The sequence below is a fragment of the Bufo bufo genome, chromosome 1, assembly GCF_905171765.1.
Source record: "Bufo bufo chromosome 1, aBufBuf1.1, whole genome shotgun sequence".
Lineage (NCBI taxonomy): Eukaryota > Metazoa > Chordata > Amphibia > Anura > Bufonidae > Bufo > Bufo bufo.
In genome coordinates this window covers 400935997-400958974 of record NC_053389.1, presented here as the reverse complement: position 1 = coordinate 400958974, position 22978 = coordinate 400935997, and the positions used below count along the sequence as shown (strand labels likewise).

Genomic DNA, 22978 nt, shown 5'->3' with positions numbered 1-22978 from the left:
TGTGGTAAGGAGTTTGAAATCAAATTCTGTAAAAAATGACCAGTGAAATCCGAAAGGTGCTCTTTGGAATATGGGCCTCTTTGCCCACCTAGGCTGCATAAAAGTGTCACACATCTGGTATCTCCGTACTCAGGAGAAGTTGGGGAATGTGTTTTGGGGTGTCATTTTACATATACCCATGCTGGGTGAGAGAAATATCTTGGCAAAAGACAACTTTTCCCATTTTTTTTTTATACAAAGTTGGCATTTGACCAAGATATTTATCTCACCCAGCATGGGTATATGTAAAAAGACACCCCAAAACACATTCCTCAACTTCTCCTGAATACAGAGATACCAGATGTGTGACACTTTTTTTCAGCCTAGGTGGGCAAAGGGGCCCATATTCCAAAGAGCACCTTTCGGATTTCACTGGTCATTTTTTACAGAATTTGATTTCAAACTCCTTACCACACATTTGGGCCCCTAGAATGCCAGGGCAGTATAACTACCCCACAAGTGACCCCATTTTGGAAAGAAGAGACCCCAAGGTATTTCGTGATGGGCATAGTGAGTTCATAGAACTTTTTATTTTTTGTCACAAGTTAGTGGAATATGAGACTTTGTAAGAAAAAAAAAAATCATCATTTTCCGCTAACTTGTGACAAAAAATAAAAAGTTCTATGAACTCACTATGCCCATCAGCGAATACCTTAGGGTGTGTACTTTCCGAAATGGGGTCATTTGTGGGGTGTTTGTACTGTCTGGGCATTGTAGAACCTCAGGAAACATGACAGGTGCTCAGAAAGTCAGAGCTGCTTCAAAAAGCGGAAATTCACATTTTTGTACCATAGTTTGTAAACGCTATAACTTTTACCCAAACCATTTTTTTTTTACCCAAACATTTTTTTTTATCAAAGACATGTAGAACAATAAATTTAGAGCAAAATTTATATATGGATCTCGTTTTTTTTTGCAAAATTTTACAACTGAAAGTGAAAAATGTCTTTTTTTGCAAAAAAATCTTTAGATTTCGATTAATAACAAAAAAAGTAAAAATGTCAGCAGCAATGAAATACCACCAAATGAAAGCTCTATTAGTGAGAAGAAAAGGAGGTAAAATTCATTTGGGTGGTAAGTTGCATGACCGAGCAATAAACGGTGAAAGTAGTGTAGGTCAGAAGTGTAAAAAGTGGCCTGGTCTTTCAGGGTGTTTAAGCACTGGGGGCTGAGGTGGTTAAAATCGAAATTCGATTATTATAACTTGAAATAATCGAATTGCGATTTTTCACGTAATTCTCAAATCCGACAGTACATTCTAGTATATGGAGACGTTCCCATGGTGATGGGGGCGCTCCATGAGCACGGAAGTCGGCAGAAGCGGCAACGGGCACTGACTGGAGCAGCCAGGAAGCCAGGAATCCAAAGGACAGGTAAGAACAACTTTAGGGAAGTGGGAAAGAAAAAAATATAACAATAAAAAAAAAAAAAATAAAATTCAAGTTATAATAATCGAATTTCGATTTTAACTTAGCACTGCTATATTCCATATTAGGCTAGAATTAAATATAGCAGTGCTAAGTTAAAATCGAAATTCGATTACTATAACTTGAAATAATCGAATTGCGATTTTTCACGTAATTCTCAAATCCGACAGTACATTCTAGTATATGGAGACGTTCCCATGGTGATGGGGACGCTCCATGAGCATGGAAGTCGGCAGAAGCGGCAACGGGCACTGACTGGAGCAGCCAGGAAGCCAGGAATCCAAAGGACAGGTAAGAACAACTTTAGGGAAGTGGGAAAGAAAAAAATATAACAATAAAAAAAAAAAAAAACGAATATTCGAAATTTCGAATTTATATCACTATATTCGAAATATTCGCGAGTTAGCGAAGTGCCGATATTCGCGAAATAAATTCGATATTCGAATATTCGCGCTCAACACTAACCAAAATACAGACACAGCAGTGTGCATAAAGCCTTAGTCTCAAAAAGTTACAAATATATAATTTAACTCTGTCTATGCAGTTAATTTGAAACTATCAGAAAAAACTATCTCTGACCACTATTTACAGTAAAATGTATTAAGAAATTAAATGGCATCTGTCAGCAGATTTGTAGCTATGAAACTGGCTGACCTGTTGCTTGTATGCTCGGCAGCTGAAGGCATCAGTGTTGGTCCCATGTTCATGTGTGCCTGCATAGCTGAGAAAAATGATGTTTTAATATATGCATATAAGCCTCTAGGAGCAACAGCAACGCCTCGTTGCTCCAAGAGGCTTAGTTGCATATACATGCAACAGGTCAGTTTTATAGGTACAAATCTGCGACAGGTGCCCTTTAATCTGAATGGAAGTTTGGGCCTATTTTCAGTAGGTAAAAAAAAATTACAATAGTGTTCAAAGCTGGAAATTCACTAGTTTATGTACAGTTTCCAATACAATATTTTTTTTATTAAAATAAATGAAACAAGCTTTAAAACATTAAAAATTGTTGTGGTTTTGGTCTACTGCTTCAACGCAGAACAATGGGTACCCATGGATACAGACTACAAACAAACTTCTGTAGTCATGCATTAACTCACTCCCTCACTTTGGGTTATCCCGCCCCCTCTGCTTGCTTCGAGTATATTCACAAAGTATGGTCAAACTGCAACTTTTATTGCAAAAAAGAATAAATAAAGTCTTGCAGACAGACAAAAATTCAAAAGGAAGGGAGTAACATTGTAGTGTCAGATTACCCAGGCTTTGTTTTTACTGTAGCATGTATGTAACCATGGAGAAACATAAGAGCTACATACACAAAATGCTGGAATATCTCTAAACAAGATTATTTGTAAAATTGCTTCCTAGGTAGACACGCTGGAGCCATTAAAAGTAAGTGGTTGAACTACAGTATTAGGTGCAAGCATCATTGGTCATGCACCATACGTTTAATTTACTGTTTTAGCCTTGACTTTAAAAATGGAGTGTCATACATGAAATGAAGTACAGCGCTGTACCCAACAGAGAAAATATCTACAGAATCATTAGTCTGACTGTCTTCTAATTAGGAAAGCAATATCAGGCCTTAATTAGCATCAGTGTGGCAATCCATCTATGAAAATATTAATTGCAGTGCCATTAAATCTACTTTGAATCTGGAAACTTTGCAGTTTGAGTTAATAATTCAAGAGAAATTCCAATAAGTGAAAAAGCTTCCATCTGGTACAAAGCTAAATTAACATCCAAGCACAAAAGTAAGCCCCATGTGTTCTAATGAACAGGGAAGTGTTTGACACAGAACGTTATTGAAAGTGTTTACGGTCTTGTTCTCCAATTATCCTAATGCAATAGATCACCACTGGGCAATCATCCCAGCAAGCTAAGATTTGTATGCATGTATTTCAGAGCTTTACGTTCCCATCTAGAGCTGCTGACAGCTACACTAAACTCGGCTTGCAAGTCAAATTTATACCATAGCGCCCAGTTGCGCGATATTTGTTAAACAATATACTAGGAGCTCCTATGACCATGGCACTGGTGTTTTTTAGTTCTTACCTTACATGTAAAACAACCCCTAATGGGTTGATAAGTGCTGCCAATGGCTTTAAGCTGCAGTACAGAAAGTTTCACATGGTCAGTGTGGTAATTATTACAAGTCTGTTGTGAATAATAATGCCAAAACTAACCTAAAAGGTAGAGGAGTAACTATAGTTCATAGGGAGTAGGACCTATAAAAAAAAATAGGTTGGGGCCTCCACCACCTAGTATAAGAAAATTAAAACAGCAGTATAGGTACAGTAGGTGAACCCGATTTTGTGTCAATCTCGCTGTATTTCTCGGCGAGATTGAGCACATACGAGCCCCATCGCGGGAGCCAGCGCCGAGCTGGCTTGCCGCGATGGAGACAGAGCCGTCATAGAAGCGACGGGAGATCCGACTTGGATTCCCGCCAATTCTACACGTGTGCGGCGTTTGTTATGAATCCTGAGGGGGAAGTCCCCGCCGGATTTTAAATAAAAATCCGGCCTGGGTCCCGCCCTCAGGAGCATACCGGGCCCTTAGGTCTGTTATGGGTTGTAAGGAGAGCCCCCCCTACGCCGAAAAAAACGGCGTAGGGGGTCCCCCTACAATCCATACCAGACCCGTATCCAAAGCACGCTACCCGGCCAGCCAGGAAGGGAGTGGGGACGAGCGAGCGCCCCCCCCCCCTCCTGAGCCGTACCAGGCTGCATGCCCTCAACATGGGGGGTTGGGTGCTCTGGGGCAGGGGGCGCACTGCGGCCCCCCCACCTCAGAGCACCCTGTCCCCATGTTGATGAGGACAGGGCCCCTTCCCGACAACCCTGGCCGTTGGTTGTCGGGGTATGCGGGCGGGAGGCTTATCGGAATCTGGGAGCCCCCTTTAATAAGGGGGCCCCCAGATACCGGCCCCCCACCCTAAGTGAATGAGTATGGGGTACATCGTACCCCTACCCATTCACCTGCAAGAAAAGTGGTAAAAACACAAATAAACCACACAGTGTATTAAAATATTTTATTTTTCTGCTCCGGAGGCCGCCCCCTGTCTTCTTTATTAGCTCTTTTACCAGGGGGGGGCTCTTCTTCTTCCGATATCCCGACGGGTCTTCTCCGCTATCCGGGGGGGTCTTCTCAACTCTCCGGGGTTCTCCTTCTGTCTTCTCCTTCTGTCTTGTTGTCTCCTTCTGTCTTCTGTCTCCGGGGTTCTCCTTCTGTCTTCTCCTTCTGTCTTGTTGTCTCCTTCTGTCTTCTGTCTCCGGGGTTCTCCTTCTGTTTTCGCCTCTCTCTGTTGTTGACTCGGCGCACCCCGGTTCTTCGTCTCGCGAGACTCGGCGCACCCCGATTCTTCGTCTCGCGAGACGTCTCGTACCCCATACTCATTCACTTAGGGTGGGGGGCCGGTATCTGGGGGCCCCCTTATTAAAGGGGGCTCCCAGATTCCGATAAGCCTCCCGCCCGCATACCCCGACAACCAACGGCCAGGGTTGTCGGGAAGGGGCCCTGTCCTCATCAACATGGGGACAGGGTGCTCTGAGGTGGGGGGGCCGCAGTGCGCCCCCTGCCCCAGAGCACCCAACCCCCCATGTTGAGGGCATGCAGCCTGGTACGGCTCAGGAGGGGGGGGGGGGGGGGGGCGCTCGCTCGTCCCCACTCCCTTCCTGGCTGGCCGGGTAGCGTGCTTTGGATACGGGTCTGGTATGGATTGTAGGGGGACCCCCTACGCCGTTTTTTTCGGCGTAGGGGGGGGCTCTCCTTACAACCCATAACAGACCTAAGGGCCCGGTATGCTCCTGAGGGCGGGACCCAGGCCGGATTTTTATTTAAAATCCGGCGGGGACTTCCCCCTCAGGATTCATAACAAACGCCGCACACGTGTAGAATTGGCGGGAATCCAAGTCGGATCTCCCATCGCTTCTATGACGCGCTTGCTGGGATGTGCTGTCACTATCCCAGTGAGTGCGAGATCTCGGCAGCATGTCGCCGAGTATCAGCGCGACGCTGTCGTGCTAAAAACACAATGTCAGAAACACCTACTGTATCAATAATTAAAAGTATGTATAATAGCACCATATATCAGAAAACCCACATTATGGCGCAGAAGTATTAACCCGGCCGACCCTCTGCATTCTTGCCGGGTTGTGGCCACATCTCCTCCGGCCCCATTATAGTTAATGGGGCCGGCAGGCATTCAGGCAGCTTCCGGAGAGCTCCAGCGGGCTGGAGCCTGCCAGCGCTCCCAAATGCTAGTGTGAAACTAGCCTAACAGCTCATAGATTTTGTCATGGAACCAGTGGCACAGCCATTTCTCCAAAGTGTCCCAGAAGCTGTTTTTCAACAGGACAATGCTAGGCTACATGTTGCCTGTGCTACTGTGAACAGCCTGAGTGGCCTAAACATACTACCATGGCCCGCAGCATCTCTGGACATGTCTCCTATCAAGCACATCTTTGACATTATCCAATTGCAAAGTGAGCTGCCAGCAGTGAATCTTCATGATTTGGGTGCTCAAGTGCATTCAGCGTAACAGAGCATTCCTCAAACAACCATTAATAACTTCATTGATAGCATGCCAAGGTGTGTGCATGGATTTCTGCACGTAGTGCTCATACTCAATGCTGAATAAAATCAAAATGTTTTGAATATTTTGTTTCAGTTTTTTATCATATGCATATAATAGCATGCCTATTGATCCTGTGATTTCCATAATTCCATGACTTTTCCTTCTTGATGTTGCAATTTCATTGTTGAGGAATGTAAAAATAAATTTGCTCTTTTACTCTTCTCCATGTGTCATTTTAATCTTCACAGTTTACTTACTTTATTGACATACATTAGGCCTATGTACTATACAGAATATGGCAGTATTGCAGATCCATGTTAGAGTTCATGCACACAGTGTGCACCTAGTGCACCTAGCCTGAACATCTTTTTATGGAGAGGTATGGCTTCAGTGTTCTTTTAGGGTAAATTGCCTCTGTAGATACCATACGTAGTATGATAGAGCATGCCACAGATTTTCTGTACAGATTCTACAGAAAAAAGGCTCTGTGTATTGAGAACACTTTGATATTACATGTCCCAATATATTATTATACATTCCTTATGTTGAAAGCCTATGATCACACCATCCCCTGCTGTGTACTCCTACCCTAAGCTCCGAGGTTTCCTCCTCTTTCCACTGATATCACAATGATGCAGCGCTTCCCTGCTGTGTGCTGTCTGCATCACCCTCACGTCAGGGGAGAGGGGGAGGAAGTCTTGAGAGTTTAGGGGAGGCGCATACATTGTCGAAGGGAGACGGCCCTTGGAACTTTCAGAAGCAAAGCCCGCATCACTGGGCTCTTGGAGCAGTTTTAAATAGGATTCCTGGACATTAAATAATGAGCCAAATGACAAGAGTCAATATTAAAATTTTTGTCACCCTAATGATAATGATCTAGGTGCGCAGGTCCCCACAAGCCATCCAACTTAAATCAAACAACTTTGAGGCTTACTGACTCTCAGTCAGATGAGTCCTAGCAATATCATAGCCCATGAGGTTTATCCAAGGTGTGATTATTGCTAGTTGTCTCATAGTGCACAAGGCTGCCATTGTAAGGTATGCTGACTGTACCTGTCTCATGGATAGGTTGTTGGCATATAGCCATTGTGTGTTATATGTAATGATTGAATAATATAACATCTATAAAAATTAAAGATAGGTTAAAAAACACTTTAAATAAAAATGTATTAATGATAGGTAAAATAATGACTATAAAAAAAAATATGGAAGATAAATAGCATAATAAGGATTAAAAAAATCTAGAATATTTGCAATTACGAAGATATGGCATTATATTCTAGATCTTCGCGAATTGCCGATATTTGCGATAAGAATTCGCAATTCTAATATTCGTGCTCAACACTACTGAGCAGGTCGGATGAAGAGAAGTATTTTTTTTTAATAATGGGGTTATGACAGAATGTTTAAAAGAAGAGGGGACCTGTAACCATGCTAAGAGGACAGCCTCTAGGTGTAGGGGAAGAAGGTTTCACCGTCATTATAAATTGACTACATGGACCAGAATACTTGTTTCAACCTTATCACTATACAGTGGTCCCTCAAGATACAATGGCCTCAGGATACAATATTTTCAACATACAATGGTCTTTTTCTGACCCTTTGTCATAAGTTTAAACTAGACTCAACATACAATGCCTCAGACTCAGATCCAACCAATCAAGGCCAATTCTCTGGTAAAATAGTTGCTAGTTAGCAGCTATTCCTGACTGTTATATGTAGGGACTTGTTTTATCTGTCTTAGTTAACTGTTTATTTTTCTTAAATCTTCATTGTATCTTATCTTGGATGAAATTTTGGGGCTTTGGAACCGATTACTCAATAATGGTTTCAACATACAATGGTCATCTTGGAACCAATTAATATTGTAATTTGAGGGACCAGACCTTTGGGTGAAGAGATGTAACCTTTGCCAGATTTTGAGCCCAGAAAACACTGGATATAAAAGGGAATTCAAAATCTCCTGCAGAGGAGACATAGGCTTTTGGAGTTTTCATATTTTTCTCAAGATTTAAGTGGGGGTCTTTTTGGCACTCCGGTTTCTCATCACATCCAAACATATATGCTTACATAAATTTGCCTCCTACAAAACTAGCTGTAGATTTTATGCCTACTTGAAAAAGTAACTGTGGCAAAACTAACCTCGCCACTGGGTTTTGGAGGGGCCTGTTTGCCAGCCTCTTGCCCCAGGATTATGGGCCGACTCATCAGCCCATGCTAAACTTAAACCCCATGGTGATGTGACTGTGTTTGTGGCATCTGAGCACTGTTCGGATATATTGAGCGCTCAGATCCAAGCCATCTGGGGATAAGTTGAATGTGGGGGTTCTGTTAAGTTTGATAGGAGTTATGTATTTTTGTGTATTTTTGCTGTTGTGAATAGAGGTATTTTCTGTACCTAGTTGGCTTACCACACCTAGTTAAGCCAATTATCTCACACAGCCTAACTCTGTAAAAACTGGTTTTGGGCAGAAAATCCATGCTTCCTTTGTTCACAAATGACTTTTACTAACTTTTGAACCCCTGGCCTAATTCGTGCCATTTTGGGATATGTTAAATGTCTGTGTTTACTGTAATGGTTGTGACATTGTATATTTGAATAGTGATGTCTGTCCTATTGTCCCCACGTGTGTATTGGCGATTTCCCTTTGTCCTGAGAGATAATTGACTTACTGCTCGGTTGTCTCCAGGACAGAAGGCATTGTGTATTCTCCTGCCTGTGATAATTACATCAACCCATTGTATAAGGTAATTGTATCACAGGCAGAGGGGAGGATTTTGTGTGGGAGTGTTTTACTGTATTGTACGTGTTTATTGGTTGTTTTTACAAAACCCTGTGGGTGGTACTAGTGTGTAACAATGTTATATAAGATCAATAAACACACAGCTCTGGGTGTCCACTGCTTGACCCTCAACACGGAGCCTCGTCTCGTTCTTGGGGGGATTCACGGTATGCTGTTAGAGACTGATTGCTAGGAGTGTAAGCCGCTTGGGTGCATTTCGTATTTGTCTGCTAGCAGCTATTCGTGAGATTCCGTTCGGGCGTTTGGAGCATTGCCTTGTATGCCGTTACAGTAACCAATGTGAATGTATTCTCTGTAAAGCTGCAGAAAAAAACTACAAAAACTTGATATTAATACTTTTATATAACATTTTTATATAAAAGGTAAAATATAGGAATCGGGACAGCAAATAAAATAATAATAATACAATGTGGAGAATGGACAATATTCATTTTGTTGTTGTTGATTTTTTTGTTCCTTTGATTTCAATTCAGTTCATATTGGCTCTTATAAAACTGAACGCATGAGACAACCATTATTAACCACATGTTCAATAGTTTCCATGTAATCACATGGGGCATTCAGCAGCTTCTTTTTATTCACAGTACAGTGACATTGTGTCACGGCCTATAGTGTGCGCTGTGACACTGTTGCTACACTTGCAGTTGCCCGCTGCAACGAGTTGCTGTGTGAGCTTGCGGTGGCAGTGTCTCGGCCTTCTGGGTGATTGCCGTGACATTGTTGCCACGCATGCTGTTGCCTGTGGTAACGTGTAGCTTTCTATGCTTGTGTGTGCACTTCCCCTTTTAGTGGCTTCCTTCCCTTGTCTGGTGCTGGAAGGGTTAACTCCCTTCCTAGTGTTTTGTTAACACTGGGTTTATGTGTGTGTGGGTGTGGCTGCTTGGGCTATTTAGCCTCTGCTGGATGCCTGAAGCTGGGGGGTACTCCAGCCATGGTGTATGCTAGAGCTATCCTCCTGGTCTTCATATGCCATCTCTCCAGTGAGGGCCACCCTTGTGGTCATAGAAGATAGAAGATGTTTTTATGGTGTCTCACGTTTATTGCAGCTATGGGTTTCCTGGGTTCCTGTGTGGTTTGGGGTGTGTGCTGTGTCCTTTTAATGTTGGTGTGGACAGCAGCACTAGTGCACGGGTTCCAGTCAGTGTGTCTGTGGCAGGTAGGTGTGTTACTGGTTTCACTTACCTGCCATCTCCTTATAGCTGTATGTGTTCCCCTCTCCTTGCAGGCTGGCCTCAGATAGAGACTCCTGTTCCTCCATGACTGGGATGAACAGGTTGCCTCTCCCCTTCTCCTAAGTGAGGGATTACCAGGACGACTTAGGGTTTCTAGGAATCTTGAGTATGAGTCGTCCTACCATCGGGGTCCGTTCATACAGTGAGGAGTCAGGGAGAGGATTAGGGACGCGGTAGGAGGTGACCTGTTCCCTTATTACTCCTTTTTGGCAGGCTGATCCCCTTTACCCTTCGATACCGCACGGTGGGGGATTTCCCCCACTCCCCGCCATGATAGTATGACCACAAAGGCTCCTTGCTTGGAGCCTTCGGAAGAGGGCCCAGCATGTGTCGCCTGTCGTTTTCTGGCGCACATGCTTATCCTCCAGAGGGAGGGTATATGGTGTGAGATGCTGTTAACAGTGCGGTTCTCTGTAACAGGTGTTGCAGTTGGTGTGAACCGGCACTGGTGTTTGCGTCCCTCCTCGTCCATTCCTCAGTGGTTCATGTGCGTGTGTTGTGTGCTGGATGCATGCCTTGGTGTACTGGCTGTGTGCTGGTTGGGGATGCATGCCGGCAGCGACCTGCTGTGAACCGCGTCTGAGGTGGACGCAGCGTTCAGTGTGGTTTCTCTGGGCTGTTTGGTGGCTGGTGCCGTGGTTCCTGTTTGTTGTTCCAGGGGCTGGCGGCAGTCTTAGAGAGACATCCTTGCTCTGACGCTGATCCTGTTACTTTCCCTTACGCCCCCCGTCCTGTTGTTTTTTGGGTGTTCTGTTTAGTTCCCCTTTTTTTTTTTTTTTTTGGTGGGGGGCTTTGAGGGGTGGGAGTGTCACAGCCTATGGTGTGCGCTGTGACACTGTTGCTACACTTGCGGTTGCCCGCGTCAACTTGTTGCTGTGTGAGCATGCAGTGGCAGTGTCTCGGCCTTCTGGGTGATTGCCATGACATGGTTGCCACGCATGTTGTTGCCTGCGGCAACGTGTAGCTTTCTATGCTTGTGTGTGCACTTCCCCTTTAAGTGGCTTCCTTCCCTTGTCTGGTATTGGAAGGGTTAACTCCCTTCCTAGTGTTTTGGGCTGCTTGGGCTATTTAGCCTCTGCTGGATGCCTGAAGCTGGGGGGTACTTGACGTTTCGCTTTTGGTGTGTGTATGTTGCACTGGAGGGGTTTAAGCAATATGAAAGACTGTGTGCTTCCCAGACTGGAACCTCCATGCTTCTTGTAGCCGCAGGGAGGTCCGGGTTGTCGTTGGTGCCGTCCTTCCATCTCGGCTGCGGCAGGTAAGAGTTGATAGCCTTTGTGGTGTTGCTGTGCTATTTACCTGCCGTACTGTTTATAGTCTTGCACCCTGCCAGTTACTGGGCCTCTGGAGACGCCTGTCATCCGTGTCCTGGATGAACAGGTGTTCTCTTCCCTGTCACCAGCTGTAGGGCAATGCAGGGATACTTAGACTTCTAGGCACGTGGGTATGAGTCCCCTTACCATTGAAGGGGGCTCATACAGCTAGGAGACTAGGGCCTGTTGAGGGAAGTTTTAGGAGGTGACCAGCTCCCTTTTCCCTGCATTGCAGCCCGGTAGCAAAGGACATTGCGCGATGGGGGGGATTCCCCCACTCCCCGTCGTGACACATTGCCACTCCTGCACAAAAGGTAATTGCTATCTTTTGGATGAGAGTACAATCTCCCTTCTAACAAGGACCACAGGGCAAATAAAGTGACATGACAGGTCCTGATTTAACATGTATAGATTTTAAACCATTTATTCTACCTTGGACATCAATGCAAAAAGCATTAAATAATGATCACAATACTAAAAAAGTATTAGAAACAAAATAAATCTTTATGATTAACTATTTTTCTAAGACCAATGCTTCAAATGGCTGTAAAGAGCGTGCAAGATAATCTCTAGTCACTATGGCAATCTGGGCAAGCATGCCAAGTTGAAAAATAATACATTTTGTACCATGTAAATTTATATGAACCTTTTATAATGTTCCAAATAGAGATATGCAAATGTGTTTCTAAATGCAAAAACAAGAGGTCTGTCGCCACCCAGGAGGCAGCTCATGCCCACTGCTCTTCCTCTTGATATTGGCTCAGGAAAAATCTCATCGCCAACTGTTAGATTTTCAGCTACTTGGAAATCACAATATAACAGAATACAAAACAACATACTATAACTGTTATTGTCACCAGTAGGCAAATGAGCCAAGACCAATGCCTATGCTTTACGCACATGTTTTAAATAGGGACAATAACATTAGTACTCTACAGACTTCATGTGGACTAGAAGCATTATTACGTGCCTAAGTTATGGAACATTAGTGATCCTGACTTTGGCCAAACAAAAAGGTTATAGCAAAAGTTAAAGTGCATTTGCATCTCACCAATGCAATATAATCTGATAGCTTATGTAAAAATTAGTTTTTACACATTCACAGAGTTCCCTTCATTGTTTTCCAGTTGTTGTCTTCCGTTAAGTCCATCGTAGTGGTGCAGCAGCAGTATCAGTACATTTTACAATGAAGATGGCCAGGTACTCAGAAGCAAACATTATCTCCCTGCTCAGCCACTCTCTGCAGCTCCATTGAAGTCTACAGGATGTCTCCAGGCATACGCAGAAGCCTTGCAGATGTTTTATAGAGCTGTACATGGCACAAAGTTCCAGATCCCTTACAATGGCTTTCACAGTGCCCTTTCAAAAGGCATTCACAATGCGTGTAGTTGAAATTGCATACAGTAAATGATGGCAAGAAATTTACTTTGTGCAAATCAATAGGCTTCATGTACAGTACCTTAAAGATTGATGCTGGGCAAAATACAAATTAAAGGCAAAATACAAATAAATGGGTGTAAAGAAAATATCTTGATTATTGTTTTATTATCAATATTATTTTCATATAATTATCATTCATTAGTATTTTGCCATTAACTTGTATTTTACACAGCATCAATCTGTAAAGTACATGAAGCCTTTTGAATTGGACAAAGTAAATTTCTTGCAATCATTTATGCAATTTACTTTGAGATTTTAGTTAGAATGAGGTACATTTCATATATATCATGCTGATTCATTTAGCCCTTTTTCAGACTAATTTTTATTGCTGAATACCAGAAGACTTTGCCCATAACCCCAAAGATTCTGGAAGCAACTATCTTGATAAATTTGATCCCTATGGCGCATGTGATTTCCCAGTTGTCATAAACTTTTATTATACCAAATTTGGCAAGACATAGAAAGCAAGAATATTGTGAGCAGGAAACCAAATCTATGATAGCTCCCCTCACTGGTGGTAATGAAAGGATGCTCACTGATGGTATTGCTTCAGGCACATTTCCACCCCATAGCTGCATTTGGAGACCCATTTTAAACACTACTGCAAACAGAATTCAAGGACAGAAGCATGATAAAAATTCTTTACTAGATCATTATTATGGAACAAGTGAACAAAACATCTTATAATTTTATTAGCATCTTTTAAAATAACTACATTGCATTTTCAGGAAAATCTCACAAATCCATTGGGACAACTGAAACACCTTCTTTTATGAGAATTGGAGGCTTACACAAGTTGCAAATTTTATCGCAGATGACGTATTGCAGCAAAATGTGCATCTTTGCCCCTTTCACCACATCGCCCTGGAGTAAGAAACACCACTAATAATACATCCCCCATTGCCCATTGTGTTAACTGATACATGGCTACTGGATTCAAGTTGCTCATACTTTGCTGGCTTAAGGAGCCATTACAGCTGTCAGACAGGGGTTGTTGATGTCTCTCTATAGTGTACGCATACAGTTAGGTCCATATATATTTGTACACTGACACAATTTTTTTTTTTTTTTTTACCTGTTTACTAAAACATATTTAAGTTATAGTTATATAATGGTCATGGACATAAAGGCCAGAGTTTTAGCTTTTATGTGAGGGTATCTACATTCAAATTGGATGAAGCGTTTAGGAAGTTAATCTCCTTTACATGTGGCACCCTGTTTTTAAAGGGACCAAAAGTATGTGGACAATTGACTCAAAGGCTGTTTCATGGGCAGGTGTGGGCAATTCCTTCATTATTTCATTCTCAAATAAGCACATAAAAGGCCTGCAGTTGATTTGAGGTGTGATTCTTGAATTTTGAAGATTTTTGCTGAGAAGTAAACATGCGGTCAAAGGAGCTCTCCATGTACAGTGCCTTGCAAAAGTATTCCCTCCCCCTTGACTTTTTTCGTATTTTGTTACATTACAGCAGTAAGTTCAATGTTTTGTTAATCAGAATTTAATGTGATGGATCAGAACACAATAGTCTAAGTTGGTGAAGTGAAATGAGAAAAATATATAAATAAAACTATTGTTTAGAAATAGAAAACAGAAAATTGGCATGTGCGTATGTATTCACCCCCTTTGTTAGGAAGGCCATAAAAAGCTCTGGTGCAAACAATTACCTTCAGAAGTCACATAATTAGTGAAATGATGTCCACCTGTGTGCAATCTAAGTGTCACATGATCTGTCATCACATATACACACCTTTTTTGAAAGGCCCCAGAGGCTGCAACACCTAAGCAAGAGGCATCACTAACCAAACACTGCCATGAAGACAAAGAAACTCTCCAAACAAGTAAGGTACAATGTTGTTGAGAAGTATAAGTCAGGGTTAGGTTATAAAAAAATATTAAAATCTTTGGTGATCCCCAGGAACACCATCAAATCCATCATAACCAAATGGAAAGAACATGGCACAACAGCAAACCTGCCAAGAGACGGCCGCCCACCAAAACACATGGAGGGCATTAATCAGAGAGGCCGCACAGAGACCTAAGGTAACCCTGGAGGAGCTTCAGAGTTCCACAGCAGAGACTGGAGTATCTGTACATAGGACGACAATAAGCCATACACTCCATAGAGTTGGGCTTTATGGCAGAGTGGCCAGAAGAAAGATATTACTTTCTGATAAAAACAAAAAGGCACATTGTGAGTTTGCAAAAAGGTAATGGAGGAAGGTGCTCTGGTCTGATGAGACCAAAATTAAACTTTTCGGCCATCAAAGAAAATGCTATGTCTGGCGGAAACCCAACACATCACATCACCTAAAGAACACAAACTGATGTTTTTCAGCAGCCGGGACTGGGAAACTGGTCAGAGTTGAGGGAAAGATGAATGGTGCTAAAAACAGGGATATTCTTGAGCAAAACCTGTACCACTCTGTGCGTGATTTGAGGCTAGGATGGAGGTTCAACTTCTAGCAGGATAATGACCCCAAACACACTGCTAAAGCAACACTTGAGTGGTTTCGGGGGAAACATGTAAATGTGTTGGAATGGCCTTGTCAATGCGCAGATCTCAATCCAATAGAAAATCTGTGGTCAGACTTAAAGATTGCTGTTCAGAAGCACAAACCATCCAACTTGAGGGAGCTGGAGCAGTTTTGCAAGGAGGAATGGTCAAAAATTCCAGTGGTAAGATGTGGCAAACTCATAGAAACTTATCCAAAGCAACTTGGAGCTGTGATTGCCGCAATAGGTGGCTCTACAAAGTATTGACTTTAGGGGGATAAATAGTTATGCACATTGCCTTTTTCTGTCATTTTGTCCTATTTGTTGTTTGCTTCACAATAAAATAAAATAAAAAACATCTTTAAAAATTGTGTGCATGTTCTGCAATGTCATGCCCTGCTCAGGTTATGTGCGGAGGTCTGCCAGGTTAGCAGCACGTGTGTAGTTTTTTGTTTTTGTTTTAGAGTTGAGCTGTATCCACCTCCCTTCAGGTGCACTGGGTGGGGTCATTTGTATGAGTTTAAATTACACCCCTTCCCAGTGTCCTGTGCGGGTTATAGCTTCTATCTTGCTCAGTGGAAGGAAGGAAGGAAGGAAGGAAAGAAGGATTTTTTGTATCTGCTCTGTGACAAGATAAATTGGTTTTGTTTTCTTGTGTGTGTTCTGTCTAGGCTGTTAGAGAGACGCCTGCCTCCTCCAGGTCTGAGGAAGCAAGCTGTCTCTTTCCCCCTGTCACCATCTTAGGGATTTTAGGGAATCTTCAGCCTTAGGCACGGGGGCACGTTTATTCCCACCTCTAGGGTCTGAACGTGGGCACAGAAGTCTAGGGAGAGCTGGTAGGGATTTGTAAGGAGGTGACCTTTATCCCCAGCTTCTGGCCTAGACACTTGTTTGTGGATTTCTGTTGTATCTTGAATCCTGTCCAGCGTGACATGTAAATTAAATGATGCAAATCCTCAAACAATCCATGTTAATTCCAGGTTGTGAGGCACCAAAATAGGAAAAAAGTCAAGGGAGGTGAATACTTTTGCAAGGCACTGTAGGTGAAGGAAGCCATCCTTTATCTGTGAAAACAGAAAAAACGCATCCGATAAATTGCTACATTATTAGTGTCCATTCACTTGTCCGCAATTTCGTTCTGCATTTTGCGGAACGGAATTGCGGACCCATTAATTGCTATATGGCCACACGATGTATGGCCCGGATGCGGAATTGCGGACCCGCACTTCCGGTTTCGCAATTCCGATTCCGAAAGAAATAGAACATGTCCTATCCTTGTCCGCAATTGCGGACAAGAATAGGCATTTTCTATTAAGTGCCGGCGATGTGCGGTCCGCGGACGTGGATCTGCAAAACACACACGGACGTGTGAATGGACCCTTATCAGTGGCAAAATCTTCAGTTTGGTACATCCTAGGAAAGAAAGAAAGCACTGGTGAACTCAACAATGCAAAAAGACCTGGATGCCCACGGAAGACAACAGTGGTGGATGATCACAGAATAATTACCATGGTGAAGAGAAACACCTTCACAACAGCTAACCAAGTGAACAACACTCTCCAGGATATAGGTGTATCAATATCCAAATCTACCATAAAGAGAAGACTGCATGAAAGTAAATACACATGGTTCACTGCACGGTGCAAGCCAATCATAAGCCTCAAGAATAAGAAGGCTAGATTGGACTTGGTTAAAAAAAAGAATCTTGAAAAACCAGCACACTTCTGGAAGAACATTCTTTGGACAGATTAAACCAAGATTAACCTCTACCAGAATGATGGAATGAAAAAAGTATGGCGAAGGCATGGTACAGCTCATGATCCAAAGCATACCACATCATCTGTAAAACATGGTGGAGGCAGTATGATGGCTTGGGCATGCATGGCTGCCTGTGGCACTGAGTCCCTAGCGTTTATTGATGATGTGACACAGGATAGAAGCAGCCGGATGAATTCTGGGGTTTTCAGAGACATTCCGGCGTTTCATAATACAGATGGACAATGACCCAAAAAATAAAGCCAAAGCAACCCAGGAGTTTATTAATGCAAAGAAGTGGAATATTCTTGAAAGTCAGTCCCCTGATCTGAACCCAATAGAGCATTTCACTTGTTAAAGAGTAAACTTCAGACAGAAAGGCCAACAACAAACATCAACTGAAAACCGCTGCAGTAAAGGCCTGGCAGAGCGTTAAAAAGGAGGAAAAACAGCGTCTGGTGATGTCCATGAGTTCAAGACTTCAGGAAGTCATTTGTTCAATTACTTTTGAGCCCCTGAAATCAAGGAATTGAGTTTAAAAAATGCTTTAGTTCCTCGCATTTTTATGCAATCATTTTGATCAACCCACTGAATTAAAGCTGAAAGTCTGAACTTCAACTGCATCTGAATTGTTTTGTTCAAAATCCATTCTGGTAATGTACAGAAAAAAAATTAGAAAAATGTTGTCTCTGTGCAAATATATACAGTATGGACCTAACTGTATGAAGAAAGGGGATGGAAAAGATGCTGTAAAATATAAAATGACCAAAATGGATGGGAGGCATCAGGAAGCCCCATTAGAAAAGGGTGATGTACCAGCACACTTCTAAGGCTACTTTCACACCTGCGTTCAGAGCGGGTCCGTCTGATGTTTCATCAGACGGATCCGCTCCTATAATGCAGACATTTGTATCCGTTCAGAACGGATCCGTCTGCATTATAACTTAGAAAAAATTCTAAGTGTGAAAGTAGCCTGAACGGATCCGTCCAGACTTTACATTGAAAGTCAATGGGGAACGGATCCGCTTGAAGATTGAGCCATATTGTGTCATCTTCAAACGGATCCGTCCCCATTGACTTACATTGTAAGTCTGGATGGATCCGCTTGCCTCCGCACGGCCAGGAGGACACCCGAACGCTGCAAGCAGCGTTCGGGTGTCCGCTTGCTGAGCGGAGCGGAGGCTGAACGCCGCCAGACTGATGCATTCTGAGCGGATCTGCCTCCACTCAGAATGCATTAGGGCTGGACGGATGCGTTCGGGGCCGCTTGTGAGCCCCTTCAAACGAAGCTCACGAGCGGACACCCGAACGTAGCCTAAGGGTGTTGCCACACGTTCAGGTTTTTTTAAAGCAGTTTTTGAAGCCAAAAACAGGAGTGGATTCAAATAAACTGGTAAGATAGTATCTGTCCTTTATACATTCTCTCCTTTTATGATCTACACCTGATTTTAGCTTCAAAAACTGCATAAAAACCTGAACGTGTGGCCACAGCCTTATGCTACATGCACATGACCGTGCCGTTTTTGTGGTCCGCAAACCGCGGATCCGCAAAAAATGGAAGCCGCCCTGGTGCCCGAACAGAACGGGCGGCCATTGATATAGCTGCCTATTCTTGTCCGTTTTGCGGACAAGAATAAGACATGTTATATTTTTTTTTGCGGGGCCGCGGAACGGAGCAACGGATACGGACAGCACACGGAGTGCTGTCCGCATCTTTTGCTGCCCCATTGAAGTGAATGGGTCCGCATCCGAGCCGCCAAAACGGCAGCTCGGATGCGGACCCAAACAACGGTCGTGTGCATGAGGCCTTAGAGTAGTTCTAAACTTATCCACCTGTGCACTATCACGGTTTACTCAATGGACTATGACTAGACATGCCACAGGTGCCATCTGTACTTTTTTTTTAAACCATGTACCTCTGCTACATTGTGTTCTTTAATTACATTTAATTCTGTACTTGATACTTTCTTTGACCTAGAAATGTGGTCTGTAGTTTGATAGAAAATTAAACAATTCAGTACGTTTAGACCTACAGTATTATTTGCAAGGGTACAGACCCTGACATTTTGATTACTTAAAGCAGTTACCTTGTCAAGACTTTCCAGCTCTTCCTTGTAAAGCATATTATGTGATAAATTACAGTTCATTCTTATCAAGTGGCAAGAATCTCAGGACAGTGTATACATACTGTAAAACCAGGAACCTGAGCAAAGAATGAATGCGATATGTAACCATGCCTGAATAATGCATAGTGATCATTTATCATGTTGGCAATAGACTACCTGTCTGATTCTGAGAAAGACTATGGAGCAGGGGCGGACATATCGCCTGTGCAACTGGTTCAGCTGCACAGGGGCCCAGCAAGGGAGGGGTGCCAGCAAAGGTGTTTTTTTTCACTCCCTTCCTCTGGCAACAGGGTAACCTGAGGTGCAGGTCGGGAGGGGGGTGGGGGGGGGCTGCCCTGATTAGGACTTGTGAATCTGCTACCTGTTGTGCCTAAACTCCATAGCTGAAGGACCTGCAATGACATCATAGTCATGTGATCTTTTCAACAGAGGAAGTGGTGGTAGGACCTGTGATGAGGTCACAGTCATGTGACCAGAGCAGACAAAGGCAGTGCTCAGCAATGGAGAAATGTGATGCCATGGAATGAATGTTAGTGCCAGAGAAATGCTGGGAGATGTGGTTCTCCCCATTATACCTCCTCCCTGCTTAGTGGGAGGGAAATGTTATTTTACTGGGATTGTATGTTAGAGGGGCAGAAGGGAGGGGAGGGGTGTTAGTTACATGGGACTGTATGTTATAGAACATTGAGGGGAGAGGACTGGTGTTATTTACATGGGACTGGAAATTATAGAGGACTGGAGGGTAAGGAGGGATGTTATTTACATGGGACTGTATGTTAGAGAGAAGACTGTAAGGAAGAGAGGTTATTTACCTGGGACTGGATGGAGAGGACTGGTGTTATTTACATGGGACTGTATGGTATAAAAGACTGAAGGGAGAGGAGTGATGTTATTTACCTGGGACTGTAATGTATATAAGACTGTAGAGAGAGGACAGGCATAATTTATGGGGGCACTACAGAGAAGATTATAACTCTAGGAGGTACGGCAGGAGGCAATATAATTACAAGGTGAACTGTAAGGAACATTATAAATACTGTGGGCATTGGTGGCAGGCATTACTACTACTGAGGGCTCTATAGAAATGCCTTATAGATTATATATAGATTATAAGGGTTGCCCTTTAGGTAAGCCTTATTACCACTGAGGGTACTATGGGGGGGCTTCCACCTAGCAGTAAGCCTAGTGATGTCACCGGCACTAATGGACGGGCTTTAGCGCTGCTCTAGCATGTAAAGCCGCCCATCAGTGCCAGCGATGTCACTGGGAAAACTGCTAGGTGGAAGTCTCTGCCTAGCATTATAAAAATGTGAACAAAACAGAGCATTGTAGCATGAAATGTCAGAGTGGCTGAGTGGGGGGAGAAGGGGATATGTTCGGGTTCAGAGCTTTAAAGGGCATCTGTCCACAGATTTGCACCTATGAAACTGGCTGACCTGTTACATGTGCGCTTGGCAGATGAAGATATCTGTGTTGGTTCCATGTTCATATGTGCCCACATTGCTGAGAAAAATGATGTTTTAACATATGGAAATGAGCTTCTAGGAGCTACGGGGGCATTGCCGTTACACCTAGAGTCTCCGATTTCTCTGCAACTGCTGCTCCCTGTTTACTTTGACAGGGCCAGACAGTGAAAATGATTACTATGTGGGGGCATTAAGGGGACTGGGTGTGTATAGTTATGCTTTGGGCAGAGTTAGAGGAGTGGCCTAGTATGAAAAAAATATATATACATATTGTAAACGTATTGACCCATATTCACAAGATGTTTTTATTTGCACGTATATATTTATATTTGTATGTGTGGTTTGGGGGAGCCCAGTTACATTCTTTGCACAGGGGCCCTCTGCTGTCTGTGTCCGCCCCTGCTATGGAGTCATCTAACATGCCAGCTGCTGGCACAGTACTATAGATTCTATTTCTTAGGAATCTGTTGCCCCTGCATAGACTTTATAAGATATTCTCTAAGTTTCTTCTCTAAGGTTATGGCCACAAGGTCAGGTTTCTGCATGCAGTTTTGGAAGTGGATCTTAAAATTACCCTAATACACCAAAACTATACTGACAGAGATTAATATGAATTACACACACCTTATACAGTAAATGATACATTCTGTATATACTGCTGTGACTAATATTGTTGCTATATGACATTATATACATAACTATATAGTATTAGTTTAGAAGAAAGCCCTTGATCAGAGGGGAATATAGCCATTATCTTCAAAACATATGTCCAGCTTTTTAAAGTTTTGCCGATTTAAAAAAAGACTTAGGTCTGGGTCTCAATGGGGTTCCTATAATACAGCACCAGCCAAGATTACTGCAATATTGAGGCCCACTGTGCAAAATCAGCGACTTTTTTATATCCTCAAGCAGGAATCACCACCTACCTTTTGATTACATAGTATACTAGTGTTATGTTTAAAGCGAATAGATTAGACTATAGCCCTGATTTATCAAGGTGTGTTCTACACTAGGCCCTGCACTGCTGGAGGAGGCATGTAATTTATGACGAGGCGCAGTCCTCATCATAAATTACATGCCTCTCTGGCAGTCCATGCACCAGACTGAAATCTTTGCCGGCTGGTAGCAAGGGTATATTTCAGTCATTATTTACACCAGTTTTTTGGCATGATTAATGTGCTGTGGGTGGTGGCGCAGCCCACACCCCACCCTGCTCCCTTTTCAGAAACTGGTGAGGGCGGTGTAAAAATACCAGTTGCAACTAAAAAAGTTGTACCGGCAACAGTTGCAAAACTGTTTTTTAGTGACTTTGTAACGCAAAGAAACCCCATAGAGGAATAAAAAATTATCCCCTTTGTTTTCTTATTATAAACAAGCTTTTATTTTTTTTTCATTCTGGTGGGTTTTTATAGGACTGCTCTTCAATACATCCTAAAATATTCTGATCCACTTTGAACCGTTTGGCATATTTGGCATGTGTGTCAGTTGTATCTATCGTACTGTATATCTCCTAAATCACACTACTGATCATCCACATTCAGAATTGTACTTAAAGGGGAAATTTGTTAGCACTGCTAAATGGGTTGAAAAAAAATCTGTAGAGCTCTTATTGTGTTGGTCGAAGAAAAAAAAAATTCTAATATGATTATCTACCATATATTTAAAATATCAGAAGCAAATTTAACTGGATTTCTCATTTAAGACCACAGCCTTTTAAACAATTCTTTTTATCTTGGTATACCCCCATGATTATCATCACCTACTGAGTTATCGTAAGGCTAGATTCTGGCTTCTTTTCAGACATGTCCTGGACAGAATATAATGCTATGCATTCAGGTCATTAAACCCATGGTGGGGGTCAGAAATTCAAACATGCAACTTTGGCCTTAGGGTGCAACACACAGATTCATGCTATTGGTAGTAGTTCAGGGTAGGAAAATCAAATGAAAGGTTCTCATCAACTGCGACTTATTGGTCTAGCCATTAGTTTGACCCATATCTGTGTCGTGATCCATTGATTATGGGCTTTTGTAGGCCTCTTGATAATTGATATAATGTGTTTCTATGTCTTGAATAACATGGTATATGGTGTACAGTATAATAAAAGCTTTATGCTACTAGATGGCTACAGAAAGTCGCTCCATATAAATTTGTATATATAATGTGACTATTAAAAACAAGTTTATCCAAGATGCAAAATGAATTAATGAGCAGTTTGCTGGACTGTGCTTCCAATTCCATTGCCAAGCAAATGTTCCTCGAGTCTTTAAACAAAGAACTGAGTTTAGATAGAGGTATAAATG

At 42.7% G+C, this 22978-nt stretch overlaps 1 protein-coding gene and 1 long non-coding RNA gene across 2 annotated transcripts in view; one reads left to right on the top strand and one right to left on the bottom strand.

Moving 5' to 3' along the window:
* KCTD16 (potassium channel tetramerization domain containing 16) overlaps positions 1-22978 on the bottom strand; it is a 425565-nt gene that overhangs the window by 191596 nt on the left and 210991 nt on the right. The gene's annotated exons all lie outside the window — the stretch shown is intronic.
* LOC120977925 lies at positions 16453-18810 on the top strand. The gene is made up of 3 exons (XR_005774009.1): positions 16453-16463; positions 17940-17942; positions 18665-18810. It is a non-coding gene; the product is annotated as an uncharacterized LOC120977925 (long non-coding RNA).